Here is a 16,827-nt window from a genome sequence, read left to right on the forward strand (position 1 = left end):
CTAATCTGATCTCTGGGACTTGTTCCTCTGGTCTTATTGTGACTTACCAAACAGCTTCCCCAAATTCCTCCTCCTCTACTGAAGCACAATGGCAACTCAAAAATGATAGCAATGGCACAGATCACTGCCATGAAGTGTGGAGTTTTTGCAGCACCACAGTTATAATTCCTTAGCAGCACTAACAAGAGCCAAACCTCCTTGAGGGTTAGAAATGCTTTCAACTGCCTCACCTACCACTCATATGCTTATGGGCATCTCCACTGAGAAGAGCAGAATCTGAACCCAGGTCCTACGTATTAGGTACATTGTATTATGGCTACTTATAATTATGGCTATTGGGTAAAACTTAATGACACCAAGCTGAATGGTGCAGTAGGCGCATCTGAGAGACAGGATGCCACTCAGGGAACCCTGGAAAAACTCAAGAAGTGGGATCACATCAACCTCAATGTTCAACAAGGCCCAGTGCAAGGTCCTCAGCCTGGGTCAGGGTAACCCCTGGCATCAGTGTAGGCTGGGAGATAAAGTGATGGAGAGCAGTTCTGAGGAGAAGGACTTGAGGGTGCTGGTGGAAGAAAACTTGTACATGACCTGGACTTGCAGCCCAGAAATCCATATATGTCCTGGGCTACAGAAAAAGCAGCTTGGCTAACAGGGTGAGGGAAGTGATTCTGCCATTCTACTCTGCTCTGCTGAGATCCCACCTGGAGTGCTGCACCCAGCTATGAGGTCCTCAGTATAGAAAAGACAGTGGACCTCGTTCACCTCCTCCCTGCGAGGATAATCAGAGAGCTGGAGCACCTCTCCTGCAAGGAAAGGCGGAGAGAGTTGCTCAGCCTAGAGCAAGAGAAGGCACCAGGGAGACTTAATTGCAGCTTTTCAATACATAAAGGTTTTCAAGAAAGTTGGGGACTGACCTTTTATTAGGGCATGTTTCAAAGGGACAAGGGACTACCATTTTAGAGGGACATGGGACAATTCTTTTAGACTAAGCTAGCGTAGGTTCCAACTAGATATATTGAAGAAATTTTTAGTAATGAGAATGATGAAAGACTGGGAGAGGTTGCCCAGAGAGGTGGTAGATATGCCATCCCTGGAAAAAACAAAGGTCAGGTTGGACAAAGCAACCTCATCAAGTTAAGGATGTTTCTGCTCATTGTGACAGGGTTGGACTAGATGACCTTTAAAGGTCCCTTCCAACCCAAACCATTCTACCATAATTGGTTTTTGCATTGAAAGCTTCTAAGTTGTGTTTTGTTATGAGGACGTATTTTTGTTTTAAAAAGTCATTATGATAAAGAGCCTAAATGTACTCAGATGATAAATACAGGCTCAGTAAAAATTGACCATGCCTTTAAAGTAAGTGTACATGTCTGATAACAGTTCATAAAACAATATTGGTGTTCCTTTTCTCAATAGAATAAGCCAAAAGCCGGAAGGGAAGGGAGGCACCAGGGAATCTTGGGATGTCCAAATTACTGTAAGTGGACTCCATTTCCTAGTGTTCTTTGTCTTGCTAGGGTCAAGAAGGTTGAATAGTGTGTTAATGAGTATGGCTGCTGTTTTAAAAGAAATATACCAGAAAACCAGTCTAAGGCTTGAACAATATTCTTAATAACCCTTTACTTTTATGTTTTTCCACACAGATACAAGACTCTGCTTTGCAGCAGTAGTGACAGATAGTTGCCACACTAATAGTTATCATACCAAATCAAATCTGTTTATCTTCATTTAAACAAGCTAGATTTCTAAAGGTTTTGTTATCCCTTGAGCTGGAAGACGAACTTCTCTTATTTATATTAGTTGCTTAAAACTCCCCTGTGCTATGTGCTGCACAGTGGTATAGTAAGAGCGTTCCATCCCGAATCACTCACCATATAAACATAGGAGATACAGGAGATATTTTTCTTGCTTCTAGTAATACAGACCCAAATCAGGGAGTGACTTAAGCTTGCTCAAGGTCATGTACGAAACCTATAGTACAGCTGCAGTATATTTATTTTTTTTTTAGCTCTAACCTGTCAGATGCTGCTGTTGCTGTCTACCAACAGGATTGGTGTCACTCCTTGAAAGAGACTGAAGCTGTCACTACATGTCCACTGATGTAATGTTCACTTGCATTTGTCTCTCAGCCCCTATCCACATGCAGCCCCAGACTTCTTCCAGACCATTAGGTCCCAGTGAAGCTGAGTCACACTTGTATGCTGGAAGCATTTGTAACATTTCAAAAGATAGCTCCTCCATAGCAGTCTCTCACCACAAAACCCAGGGTGCCAGTTTTCCATTGCAAGCATAAGGTTTGCTCTAAAGGAATGCCTATGGATATTCCTTTAACCACAAACCCAGAGTAATTTTACAAATAAATTGAGACGCAGTTCAATTCCCAGCACAGACTGGGAATCGACCAGGGCAGCTGACATAGCTGCAGTGATACAAATCCTTTAATAAAAACCCATGCTACTGAATCCACTGTTCTCAGTAGTGCACTGTGGGTTTGGAGAATAAGACAAACACCACATGAACATTAATTAAGCACAAGTCAAAGCTCTAAACATCTTTAACAGTAATCATGACACTCTGGAAGGCCTGATTAGCCATTGTGGATGTGTGGTCTCACCTGGCATCTTCCTCAAGATCTTCTTTCTATCACACCCCTGCTCATGGCCACTATCACTGACAATTCCAGAACAGATAGAGTTCCAACATGTATCTCAAGGGGAACTCTGGAAATAAAGATATGCCTGCCACTTCCATGTGCCATTAATTCTGGGGCATAAAATCACTGAGTGCAAGCTCTTGGCATTTCAGTGCTCTGACAAGTACTAAAGAGCCAAAGTGAGCACCTGTCCAGCTGCTTAACAGAATCAGGGCCTTCATCACAGGCAATACCACAGCCATTAAAATTAGGCTTGGGTTCATAAAAGTCTATTGCACATTGAATTTTCTTGATAGAAGGTAAACATTGACTGCATATTCTGTTACAGCACGTGAACAGCAAGGTACTTTTTTAAAGCCAGTACAGCTATTACATACATATGTGTTTTTTTTAAAGTCTGAGCTAGCAGAAGTCACTTCAAAACATATCAAAGGATCATTACCACGCTCAGTTTAAGAGCAGGACTGACATAAGTGCTAGTGCAAAACATCAACAAAGCAGAGCATAAGTCTTTTGAGCCAGAAAAGACTCTTTTCAGAGGTTATTTTTCCTTCTATAGAGCAACAAGGTAATCTTCAAGCAAACAGAACAAGTGAAGGAATGACTGACTGAAGGCCAGGCTTGTTTTTCACCAATGTAAAAGCATTTACACCCTGGAACAAACAGCAAGTTATTCGTTTCCTTGGTCTTCCTGTTATTACAGCTTCCGGAAAGAAAGCCTATTTTGAAAGGACGATGTCTTTGTATCTGTAGGTTCATTTTATATATATACTATACAGACATATTCATAGTCACATATGTGAATGTGCAAATAGAGGTGTTTATACAGTGGCCCCAACATTCAACCTTCTCTGTGAACCACAGTGATACACACAAAGTCTATTTCTTCTTTTTTAAGTATGTAGTTACTGTGATTAAATAATCACAGAACATTCAGGAGCTGGAACGGACCCTTATGCGAGGCTGTTCTCTGGGACAGCAGGGGAATAAGGGACAAATCCAAAATAGAAGTTTGGGGAATCCTGACTAGCTTTACACTGGAAAAAGCCTCTCCAGAAACATGAAGCTCATTACCAGCATGTACTTGTTTACTGAGGCATGGGTTGTTGTTTCAACCAGCCTTTAAATTCCCAGCAAGCTGCAGCCTTCAAACCCCCGACCCAAGGATTTCTCCTAGTAAGGATCTGGGCAGCCTCCCTCCAGCTAGGGGAAAGCGCGAAGCATGGGAAATTTCAAAGCAGCAGACAGAAAAGGCTTTGCAGGGAAAAGGAGACAGATCTTTATATAGGACCAGAGCAGGCCAGGTATGTAAACATTTGCACAGCTATAAGCTGTGGGAGCACTCCCGATATAATCAACAAGATCTCTTAAACATGCTTAACATGAGGCTTGTGCTTACATACCTGGCATAAATGGAGACAGAACAAGAAACTGCGGGGCCTGCTTGCAGGGGGGCTCTCCAGTGCACACAGACAGGGAGCAACGGGGCCAAAGACCCAGATCCATATTGTCCTAAGGGCAACTGATAATTCTGGATGACCAGTGAGGGGAAGGCTGATATCTACAGATTCACAGATATGGAAACATATACCTAAGAATATATATATATATATTCCATATGTGTGTACATGCATACTGTTTTATATATATATATAATTTTTTTATTTTTTTATTTTTTTTTTAATATATATGTAAAAATCAGGCCATAAGCTACTCATAATTTCAAGATTCCCAAACCTAACAGTAGATTCTGCTACAAACTGGGCCCTAAATGTCAAGTACCAATGATGTTTAAGTGCTACTTAATTAAATTAGAAGAGAAATAGCATTCATGTGTTGATTCAGTCAATCAGAAGGATTTCATAAATTCACAGCAAGAACATAACTTATCCTTTAAGCACCCCAAGTTTTCACCTAATGGCTTTTTACTGGCAAAAATGCCTCATCTGTGCATTTAAAAATAAAAAGCTGTTGATTTATCTAGCCTTTTTAGATCCTACTGCCTAGAAACACTCTACACCTCCTTCTTACATTCAGTAGCTCAGAGCATCATAGCACATAGGGCACCTGCTCCACAAAAGTAATATTTGGTCTCAACAATATCCCACCAAGGACACTAATGGCAGAAGCCATCGCAAACTGAGTTGATATTCTGAATGCTTCAGTGAAACAGAAAGACACATTAGTTAAATGCAGATTAGCAAAAAATATATTTGAGTCCCAAACAGACCTGTGGGGCTCAGTTATCTGTGAAACAGGAGCAAAACTTTGACCAGAGCATTTTACTGATGGAAATACTAAAGTCTGGACTACATAAAACGAATACCTGATGTATCACATACCATGAAAAAGAACGAGTTAAAAATAATGGACATATGGAATACACATGTAAGTAGAAATTGAAGCTTAATTACTTATATAGTATAATAGAATCAATGAAGAGAGCTTAAATGTCAACCTGAGCTCCAGAATTTTCAAGTCAACAAGAGTCCACTATTCATCTTGAAGAACTAGATTAATTCCATGCATCAAAATGTCTTAATAGCAGTATATAGCAACAAAAAACAAGAAAAAATTAATCAAGTCATATAATCCAAACCTACATCAAATGTCTAAGAGAAAAAGATAAGAGAAAAAAAATAGAAATATCATGTTTAGAAATTGATTTAAAAGATAATTCTTGATTTTTTCACAAAAAAGTAAGTTTAAGGAATTTTTCTTGTCACCAGAATCCCTAAATACAAATTCAGTTTCTTCAAGCATTTGCTGATTTCCTTAAAAAAATAAAAAAAATTTAAAATACAACTACACCATATGTATTGAGTACTATTAAAAAAAAAAGAAAAAAAAAAAAAAAAGAAAAAATAACCAACACAAAAACCCCAACTCTTTCTTCTGCTTTTTATGAAGAAAGGTCAGGAAACACCAACCCCCTATTTTAGCATCCAATTTTTTTTCCTGCCTCTGTAACACTTGCCAAAATCCATTCTTTATCTGAGGCAGATAAAGAATGTGTTTAATGTAGAGCACCTTATTCTTCTAAACACCCACGTAGCTTTCTGAAGGTTAACAGATGCATCAGAGAGAGTAACAAGACACTGAACTGAATCAGAAAGGTTTTTAAAATTTGATTGCTTTGTTATACTGCTGTTAGCTGCCATGCAACCAAACAAAACCAGTGCTCCTTTTGAGGAAAACTTTTGCCATCTACATCAAACTCAGAAGAGTGAAGTGTCATGATTTAAGTTCATCAGAGGTTACAGCAGCTTATGCTTAGATATCTTCCAGGAATCTGTTTTCAAAGTAGAAATGTATGTCTTATGGTAAGAAGTAGCACAACTTCACTCCAGCACCTCAGTTACACCAGCTGCATCCCTCTTACCTGGATGGACACTTGTCTAGCAATGACACCAGAATGGAAAGGATGGCTGTTGAGACCACACTCCATAGCTCCACTACATTTGGGACTAAAAGTTCTCTTAAACAACATGGCTTTGGCTGTGTTTCACCAGGATGTTAAGTTTATATCCTTCAACTCATAAGAAGCAGTACTGAAAGACAGGACATTACTGTCTAGTGGTGAGTGCTGCCATCACATTTACCAAACCATGAGTTATAGCCCTCTAGTCATCAATTGTCTGCACAGAAGTGCCCTGCTGCACACTCCCATCAGCACCATCTCTGGGCCTTCTGTGGGCCTGGTTCCTCCCACACAGTGGAAGGGTCAAGTGAGCCTGATCTCTGCAGTTCCCAGGGGAAGAAAACAGCACAAGTCCAGCTACAGGAGTGATCAGTCTGAAGAACTGGACTTAGTTAATTTCCCCACCACCTCTGCTCTGATTTGGCAAGAGTTAAAGTTAGAGGATTAGAGAAAACAAATGTCCTGTTATTTTAGAAAAGTTAATTCCTGGAATGGTTTCTGCCAGGGGGCCACAGCAACAGAACAAACAAAAAGAGAGAGAGTCAGGGCAATTCTTTCCTATCAAGTTGGCATACACCCCAGAGATTGTTCAGCAATTCTCCAGGATCAGTGAGAAAAAGTCAGATGTGGGAACATAGCCTTGCCTTTGCAAGCATCAGCAACCTTGTAAACACTGAGTGTAAGCGCTCCAAAGTGAGTGGAACATGAAACCGGGCTGTGTTCCCATCTGGTGTGTACTGGTGTCATTCCACCCACAGAAAGCTGAGCTGTGTGGTTCAGCTCTCCTCTTGGGACTGTGCTCCCAGGTACCACCAGTGCTTCCAGTTGCAACACAACTGCGTGCAGAGGCTCTGTGGGAATCTCCCTCTCCAGTCTGCACAGGCAGTTGTTCCCCAGCTGCAGCAGCTGGAGGATACACAATTCTTTGTCACTATTTTAGATCTCACTAGGGATGAGGAACTAGACTTAGATAGGGCACCCTCAAATTGCTCTACCACAACACTTGAAGCTCTGGAAGAGGCATATTTGCTCCTTTTTGGCAATGAAAAAGTGTCAAAGGAAGGTTAGTTTTAAGTTAACCGCATAGGACTCCCTCCAAGCACCACAAGGAAGAGCTAAAAGTCAGGACAGAAACCAAACAGTTAAACTGCATTCCTCTCAAAGTACCCATTAAAAGAAAAGCCCTTCTCTTTAGCCAGCTTCAAATCCAGTATTCTGCAAAAGTGAATTAGAGTGGCTGGAACAGAGCTTTTCTAAAGCAGTTTACATTGGACAGATCACAAGAACAATAATCACAAAACATGCTTTCTGTGAACCTTCCAAATTATCACATTTCTTCTTTTGACAACTGAAAACATTCATAGGGTGGGGGAAAAGTCTGAAATCTAAGGGATAAGTATACAGCGGTTTTAAGAGCTGATGATCTGAAATAGGAACAAAAGCAAAAAGAAAAAAAAAGCCAGGCCTTTTGAGTGTAGCCCAAACCCATAGTGATAGAAGAAATCTGATACTTTCTTGGTGACAAATTCCAAAAGCACAACAAGAAAGACAGCTACTTTCCTCAAAATTTATAGCTATGAGAAAAGACTAGTTATTCATATCACTAACATCCAAGTAAAGTCAGTACGTCATTATTCTGATCAAACACACAGAAATGTCTGTTCAAGGGCAGTCCTTGCCCCAAGACATTGAAAAGCAACTGGATAAACCAGAGGACAAGAGGAGGAAGTGTGACAAAGAGAAATCCTGGGTGAAGCCAGTCAGCAAAGAGCTCAGGGGATACCCTTTTATGCCCTCAGATTACCTGCCATAAATTTCTATGTGAGAAACTAAGTGTCAGGTGGCACTTGTCATTGCACCCTGGTCTTTTTACACCTGCAGACCTGCAGTGCTGTGAATGTTCTGGCAGTTTTGCTGGCTTTCTTTCCCACAGGCAGGCACTCACAGATTTGGCATGACAAGTGACCCAAATCATTCAGCTGACAGCCAGCAGGACCTACCCTGCTCCACAGCCTAGAAGCCTTCCTTCATCCCTGCCTGGCTTTACTTGGCTGTATCAGAGTCATCTCCTTTCCAAAAGAGGGACAACCCCAAATTTCAGGTTCCAAATACTCTACAAGGCCTTCCTCCGAACTGCTGTTCCTCCACCCCAGGCCTGCACGGAATCCTCCCTGCAGACCTACTTCTCACCAGGGGTAAGGTCTGTGACCCCAGCTGGCTCCCAACACACCCTGCTGTGTGCTTCTCCTCCCTGCAGCACCCACAGCTGCATTCCCTGAAGGAGAGAAGGGGACACCACACATCCTCTTCACCTCTGCCTTACTGCTCTGCTTTGGAGTTGCTCTCAAATGAGTCAAACAGCAAGTCCATTGCTGGTGCACCCACAGACTGCAGCTCTTCCCAAGCAAATTCTCTTTGCATTGGCAGTGTAGTCTGGAGATGTAAAAGCAAGAACATTTTTCAGATGGTGGTGTCTAAAACAAGTATCTTTTGGGCCCAAATACATTTTCGCATACTTTCAGTCTCTTCAGGGCTTTAAATGTGAAAATTAAGATTTGAGCATGGTGGGCTTAAAGATGAGTTACTGACATTAAATATGAACAACACCCTGAGCTCCTGATTTTTCTTTCTTTGGAAGCTGTTGCATTTCCACTCTGACTTGCATGGAAGCTGAACATTTAATGGTTTGATGTGACTGCATAGGCCACTTAATTACTCTTCATTTTTTCTCTTTGGGTGCAGATTGCAAAACTGGATATTTGCTGAAATCAAATGGACTTTTTATTTTGTTTTGCTCTGAATGGCTGATTTCAGCAAGTAATCAGCAAGGCTCAAATGACAGGTTTAGCACGTCTTCAGCAGTTTTAAATTTCTTCTGTATTTGAACGTGCAAGATTTCAATCCACTTCTCATTGCTATCTGCTATTCTGGAGTTCAAATATGTCAGTATTTCCTGGAATGCATATAAGCATTACAAATAAAATCAGACTGAAACTCACTTTCAAAAATTTTGGCATTATTGAGACCTACTTTTAAGTGTAGGCAGATTTAACGTTCATTTGTGTCCAGGAAGTTCAGAGGGCTCCACACGCACACCTTGAAAGCAGAAACAAACCATCTGAAATTAATGAGGTAAGTGTGGGTCCCATCTTTCTATCTGGGAAAGGTGGAGTGAAAAGTTCAAAACCAAAACCTTTATAAAATCAGGACTATTAATTAAATGCTGAGCCAGAACGTTATCAAAGGCAAGGAAGTAATTCCATGTGCTCTACTTGGCATGGGATCAGGCCCTTCGTTTGAAAATTTGCAGAGTGAGGAATATGGAAAACAACATAGTGTTACCCTGTGCTTTTTAAAGGGCAAAGTCTCTTGTCCACCCTTCTAGAGAAATTCTCTAACCAGGAAAGCAGTCAGCACATATCTCCAGATCAGGGAACTGATCTGGAATAATTGCCTAGGTAATTTGCACACATTTTCCAAGATTCAAAGAGCTTAATTTACAGTTAGCTGTCCCCGGGTTCCTCCCTGCCCTGGTTGTAGAGGTAGCTGTGCTTGATGATCTGTCCATGTGTCTCTCCTCCCCCATGAAATTTCACCCCTCTGCTTGGTAACCACCAGGCACACTCCAGTGACCAAACAATGCAGTTGCCTAAGGCCCTTCCTGCAACCCTACTAAAATTTCTCCACAAGGCTAGCCCAGGTCACTGCTAATGCTCTCTGCCTTTTCATGGCTGGGATCATTCACCACAGCTTTAAAGCTATGTGTCACTATCCAACCTACCTCAAGGATCAACCATGGCAACATGTATATGACAGATTTTGCTCAGTATACCAAGGCCGTTCCCTTCCTTCCCATTCTATGCCTTTCCTACTTTTTTTTTTTTTTCCCCTATAATTTCTCATATTTTATCATCTCTTTTCCCCTTCTCTTTTTTCTTTCTTTTTCTCTTGTTTTTTTTTTCCCCTTTCCTTTTTTATTTTCTATTTTACCTCTTCTCTTTATTTTTTCTTCTTTTTTTTTTGCCTTGCTTTTCTTCTATTTTTTTCTCTGCCTTAGATATAAAACCTTCTTTCAGCTTCTACTAGAGCTGTCAGTAGTTCTTCATGGGAATATACATTGCAGCTAATCCCCTTAACCTTAAATTCACTATCCCAGTCAGAAAATGAGATTAACTTCCTGAACTTTTTGCAGTTGCTGCCAGAAAGGCCAAAGTTTAAAATCTTGTGATCTCGTTTTTATACGTAAGCAACCACTAGGTACAAAGATACTATCTGTTTATACCCAAATGATCTGTGGAGGTCTTTCACAAGCCCTTTGGGGAGGCTTCTCCTTGTTTCAGTAATGGGAAATTGGGAAACTGCGGTTGTTCATATTGGTTTTACAGGAAAAATAGAATGTCCTCACTTTGCAAAAGAATTTAACTTCTCTGCTATGCTGCAACACATGCATTTTTAAATCAACACAATGCCTCTGCAAGACAGACAATGGATTCCATCTGTCTAAACAGAGATGGCCTCTGCTATCAGGTCAGCTTGCAATCTTTACTTTGTCCTTCTGAATGGAAAGTACCAAACCACATACAGATAACCTAAAGGAAGGGAATGGGACTTGCACAGCATCAAACAGGAAATCTGTAGCATACAGATTTTCTGATAGCCCTCAGTTTGCCCAACAACCACTGGACCAATCCTCTTCATGTGAGACTAAATTCTTAAAAGCTATGGGAGTCAAAAGAGCTATGATAAGTTCCATCCTTCCAAGAAGTGCTGCTACTGTATCTGCTACTGCTAATCTTCATCCTACCCTTAAGAGTTTTGTTTCTCTCTCCTTTTCTGTGAAGAATTTGAAGTGCTGTTTTTGATTTGACTTATAGAAAGATGTGGGAATGCAGTTAAAACTGTTTTCAGTCACACAATCCTTATTTTCATAGCACTGTAAGTGTTCGCATACAACCTTTTCAAATACATGTTGCATAACATAAAAGAGAACATTTTTCAATTTAGCTAATAGCATCAGCTGGATCCCGGCATCCAGCTGCTGATATCAACAACCAGATATTTCAAAATCATCATTATTATTCAATTCCAATGTTTTCCTAGAAATAATTTCTAAAAATATCAGCTCCCTAAAGCTAAGAGAACCAAGCTGGACAAATTCCAGGCCTGCAAGGAAGCCAGCAATGACCTGCATTTTGTTCCATGGACAAATATGTACCAAGAGATGTTACCAGCTCTTTATCAAAAATCTTGCTATAGCTTCTTTTCAGATTACATCTAGGTACATTGTTCTATCATAATATTCTCTTCAAAATTTTCAAACTGTTCTTGATTATTTTAGAGTCTGATTCTGGAGTTTTTTGAGTGTTCAAGGCTGGCAAAAGTCAACAGTTCTCACAAAAAGCTACACAAAAAAGGTCAGAATTCCTCTCTTCTCCAAACACAGTTCAGTAAATGAGTATTCTGCTGATGTCACTAACATTGCTAATAGCATGGTCATTAAGACAAGTACAAATACCATATAAAGCCTTGTGTGGCATTTGATGCAAGAAACACATCAATTTTATATCATAATTTAAAGTGGAAGTACAATGATCCTACCAAAGGAATGAAAACCCGAATGATTTAAGGCGTCTGAATGAGAGCACAGAAAAGGCTGAGAGCTTTTACCATAGGAACTTAAAGCAATAAGGCTTTGTGTACCTGGAATGCACAAATTCATGGTACTGAGGTTCAGGCTCCAGCCCTACTGAAATCAATGTGAATACCCCTTCATTGCCTTTAAAGGACAGTGGATTAGGTTTTTAATTGTCCAACATTTATGTCACAAAATAGATCTGTAATGTATTCAAACAGTTTTCATGCTTTAGGAGAATGAATTCAATGATTAGAGGTACAATGCTTTGGAAATTTGTGCTCTAAAACTTCACAAATGTAGCTGTAAATGCAAAGGAGAGAGGACAACCAGTGCATTAGGAGGCAATTTGAAGAAATCAAGTCCATAAAACCACACAAAATGAGTCAGCTAGCAGGACAGACTCTTCAAAAGAATTAACAATTGCAAATTTGTTAACAAATTAATACTTCTACAAATTTAACATCATTGACTAGAAGTAACAGGCCTCAGCAGGTCTTCAGACAAACTTCAGGTAGTTCATATTGTTTTGCAACCAGGATCTGTTGTGATTCAGTTTGGTAATGTAAACTTTTGTCAGACCTGTTACAATCAGAACTGTTCTAACAGAGGCACACGGAGACTTGGGCTGAAATCAAGGCCATCAGCCCTACTACCACACTACAGAATCTGGAGCTTTCCATCAACATGGATGCAACTAAGTCTCAAGCAGTGTTTTCTCTCTTTTATCCTGGTTATTCCTAAGGCTCTTTCTCTATCTCAACCTGTTCCCCAACAAACACGCATGGAGAGTTTAGTAGAGCGGACATGATACGAGTGGGCAGAACTGCCTCAGAGTACAGGCAGTTGGACGATGTGGTTTGTTCATGAAGAATTTGGAAAAATGGTACCCTAATAACACCTGAAGAGGTTTGTAGAGGGACTGCTTCATTATCCCATTTTTCTCTGACTGAACTGTATTTCCCTGGTTTTACTCTGACTGCACTGTATAAGCAGCACCGCATACTCACAGGATAAACACAAGCCATAAATCACTGGTGTTTAAGGCCACCTGGCCTGAAGATGATAGGGGCATGAGACACTTCAATTGCAACTTGCAGAAAACTCTGCAGTGCCTTTCTTGAATCAGTACTTCTGTCTTTCTGCTAAAAGTCCTTATTGTTGGCTTTGGGAAAGAGAAGGTTTTAATGAAAAGACCAAAAAAATATTATCAGAGAACTGTTACTTTTCTCACATGTTTGCTTTAGTCAAGAAGAGAGACCCAGTGAGAAATGTACATACTGCTCTTTTTATACATAAATTTTTAATGTGAAACTTTACCTTCTCCTAATATGGATCTCCAAGAAATGGGGGCTACATATGCATTCCTCTACCAGGTTACACATCTTCAAATTTCTTTTTATACTTAAAAGGTCTTTTGGCTAGTTTGGGGTAGATGTTAGACAAATATTCAAAGAGCTGACACACAGAAGCAATTGCAGTGAAGTGAGCTCCTCTCCAGTCTGCTTCCCTGAGTACCTTGTAAATAAGCAGTGTGACACTGCTCACTGTAAATTAAATCATATTGAGGCAATTTAGTATACTCTTCACACTAAGATTTTTAAGAATTTCTTAATAAGAAAGGACTAATTGGTACTTACTAATTCATTTGTAGCTCTAGAGAATAGAAAAAAATTTGAAAATCAACAGCTTTTCTTCACCTTAACCCTTTACTGGGTACCCCTTTATTGTTTCACACGGTCTGAGCCAAAAAATAGATCTTTCAGAAGTTTCATGGGCCCTTGCCATATGTGATCCTAGGCATTTTTCTCATGTCAGTTCCAAATTCCAGTCACAACAGAAACATACAATAATTGAATTGATTGGTTGTCAGCTTTAAAAAGGTTTATCACTGTATTTTTATCACATTGGCCAGTATCACGAAGGCTTCTGTGTAGGGAAGTTACTTGATCCTACAGGAACTGCTCCAAGGTTGGTTGGTTTTTTTTCACCAGCTAATAATCTTTAGCATTTCATCAGGTCACATTAAACTCAATGTACAAGCAGTTAAGAAAAGTACTGTATCTGGCACTGTTTAATGTCACTGACATGAAATGCGAGCAGCTGTGCCAGCATTCCTGAACTCAGAAAGTACTTTACCTTTCCTCTTTCTTTTGGAAATTAAATACATTTTAATATGTTTGGGGAAAATAAATACATTTTAGTACAGTGCTATAATGTTAGAAAGGTCAAAGGATTAACTGTGCCTTGTCATCTAGATAGTAAAAGAAATCAAGGCCATTTTAACCACAGAGATGCCTAGCTGCCTTTTATCTCCAGGATTACCAGGGCTGAGGATTTACAGTGCTCTGTGAGTGGCAGAGCTATATGGCAATTCAACAAAAATGCTCTCCTCAGTTTTTGAGTACACATATACACTCCCTGGAAGAACTATTTCTGACTGCTATTTTAGCCTCAACACATTACTGTCACTAGACATGTTTGGGACAAGCTTTAATCTCTGAAGAAGCAAGACCGAAACTCTGATTAATATCATCAGGCATCAATCTATTTCAATGAACTTAAAAAAAAAGTATTTTCATATTTTGTATACAAGCCAAGGGTAAGGATATTTTCCCTTTCTCTGCTTTGTTTTTTTTTTTTTAATATTTTTAAATGTATTAAAATATATACAAATTTAAAAATAACATTTTTATTTTATATACCTGAGAAGAAAAAGAGCATTTCCCTTCATTGCACTAAAGTGATTCTCTTTAACAGACCATTCTTCATATCAATATGGCTTCACTGGCCTTTGCACATTAGCTGGATCACTGCTGAGCCTGGTGAGCTTCTGATAGTTAGCAGATTGTTCCTCCTGGCCACTAATCAAAAAATACCTACTTTTGCATGTCTGTTCCAGGGCATCCATTGCAGACAAGCATGGGAGGACTTCCCAAGTGCATGGGAAGGTTCTGGGGGAGAGTTACCAGGAACAAGATCCATGCAGGAGCAAGAAAAATCCATTACTTTCTGTTTGACTGTTATTTGATTGTACTTTTCTGTTGATGCATTAAAATATCCCTCAGTGAGATCCTCAGGCTATGCAAAATCCTCCCAACTCTGCCTGACCAGTTTTGCAGTTTTCTGGGTGATTTATACTTGGTCTAGAGCTTTACTAGCTTGCATGGAAAAGAAAGGAAGACAGTTATATGAGGAGGGCTGAGGAAACACTTTTAATAGTGAAGATAATAGAAGAACAATGGGATCTCCCACTACAAAGAACAAAGCCAAAGTGGCCATGGACCATGCCAAAATGGAAAGCTCCTTTTCTAATGATAGCTAAAGCTTCCTGACAAACACAGTATAAGTGGGTTCAGTTTGTAACTAGACAACAGATGTGTCCCGTATCACTCTTGTTATTGGGGGCTTTTTCTTCATTTTTTTTTTTTTTAATACAGTGATGTATAAATCAAGTCAATTAAAGCAAATACCATACACACTCTCACATCATGGCAGCACCAGAAGACTATTTTCCAATTTAAGCAGAGAAAAACAAACATTCCTTGCTAGAGGCAGCTGTGTATAGTCATCACAAACTACATTTCTTCCTTGAAAGTGGAGGGATCTCAGTTTATGAGTTCCAGAATCCCATGTGATGTCTGATTCCAAGTTTTGAGGTACAAGAGAAAACCATTTTGAAATTACAATATTGTCAAAATGCAACTGAGCTCTGTTCATGCAACTGACACTTATCCATGAAGATTCTTGGGAAGAGTGCAGCAAATTTATTTTTAAATTTTCTTCTGCATTTATTTGTTCATTTTTAAAGGAAATATGCTTTAAAAAGCTTAAATATTATCATGTTAATTATTTAAATGTCTTCCAAATCATCCAAAACCAAAAGACTAAACCTTATGAAAGGGTAAAACTTCATAATCAGATGCTGGAAGCTAAAGGACATTCTAGCTTCCACCTATTTAAAGGCTTCCATTTATTTCTGAAGAGTAAGCATCAGTCTGTGTGTGAGTGTTTGACTTAAACACTGAGAAATGGTATCTGGATTCCTCCTGTTGCAGTAACTGCTGGAGGTGAGACAAAATAATGTCTCTGATTATCCCTTTAGGCATTTGACTGTCAACACAGCAAACTGGAAAGGAGCAACACTAATGAAAAAAGAAAAAGAAAGGGAAATACTGTTTGCGTGTGAACTCTGCACAAAATACTTTATGGAATTTAAAGCCCAATATTCAGCTTATTTAAACCAGCATTACTATGTTAAAGTCACAGCAGCTTTGCCAATTTACTGTAGCTAAGGATGTGGTGATTAGCTATTTCCGTTGCTTGGAAAAGCACAGGAAAAAAAAACCTGATTTTTTTTTAGAAATCCTTTAACAAAACTGAGCAATATTTTATTGTACCTTGTGTATGCGATTCTTAGAAATGTGGAAAAAAGAACCCTGTGGGAAGTAAACCCAGAAAATTTATTTCTGAGTGTTATCTGACAGTGTTTTGCATTAGTAAACAAGGCTTAGTTCAATATCAGATTATCCATTTTATATGAAGCGGAATTCAAATTTCTGCTTTTCTCATTAAAAAGGGGATGTTCCCCTTAGATTAAAAGGAAGGTGGACTATATCAAAACCCCTTCCAATTCAGTTTCAGTTCTTCCCCTATGGTGTCCCAATTCTCAGTTCAGACTTACTTCTATATTTATTTTAGAAGTCACTCTTCCAGGATCTCATGATGTCTTTAGCACATGGATAGAGTATGGTGTTTGGTGCCAGGAATGCAGTGCAGAAAAAAAATTAGAAGAACACAAAAACCAGAGAAAACAAGCAAAAAAATGGACCAAAACACTGGGATTCAAAAATGAGCAACCACAGTGGGGTTCCACTGCAATTTGATTATGTAATAACCTCTTTTCTTCCCCCAGAAGGTAATTCAGAGTTGTGAAGTTCAAATGTAACACAGAGGATCTTGTTTGTTAGAGTGGGAACAAAGTGACATGCCAGTTGTAATGCCAGGCCTGTTTCTGATACTTTGAAAGAAACATGGACATTGTGTGTTGAGTGTTGATTTTAGTTTTATTAAGTTCTAAGACTAGAAAGGTTTTGCCTCGCTCCCAGTGCAAGCACA

Source organism: Parus major, chromosome 2 (genome assembly GCF_001522545.3).
Source record: "Parus major isolate Abel chromosome 2, Parus_major1.1, whole genome shotgun sequence".
NCBI classification, from domain to species: Eukaryota; Metazoa; Chordata; class Aves; order Passeriformes; family Paridae; genus Parus; species Parus major.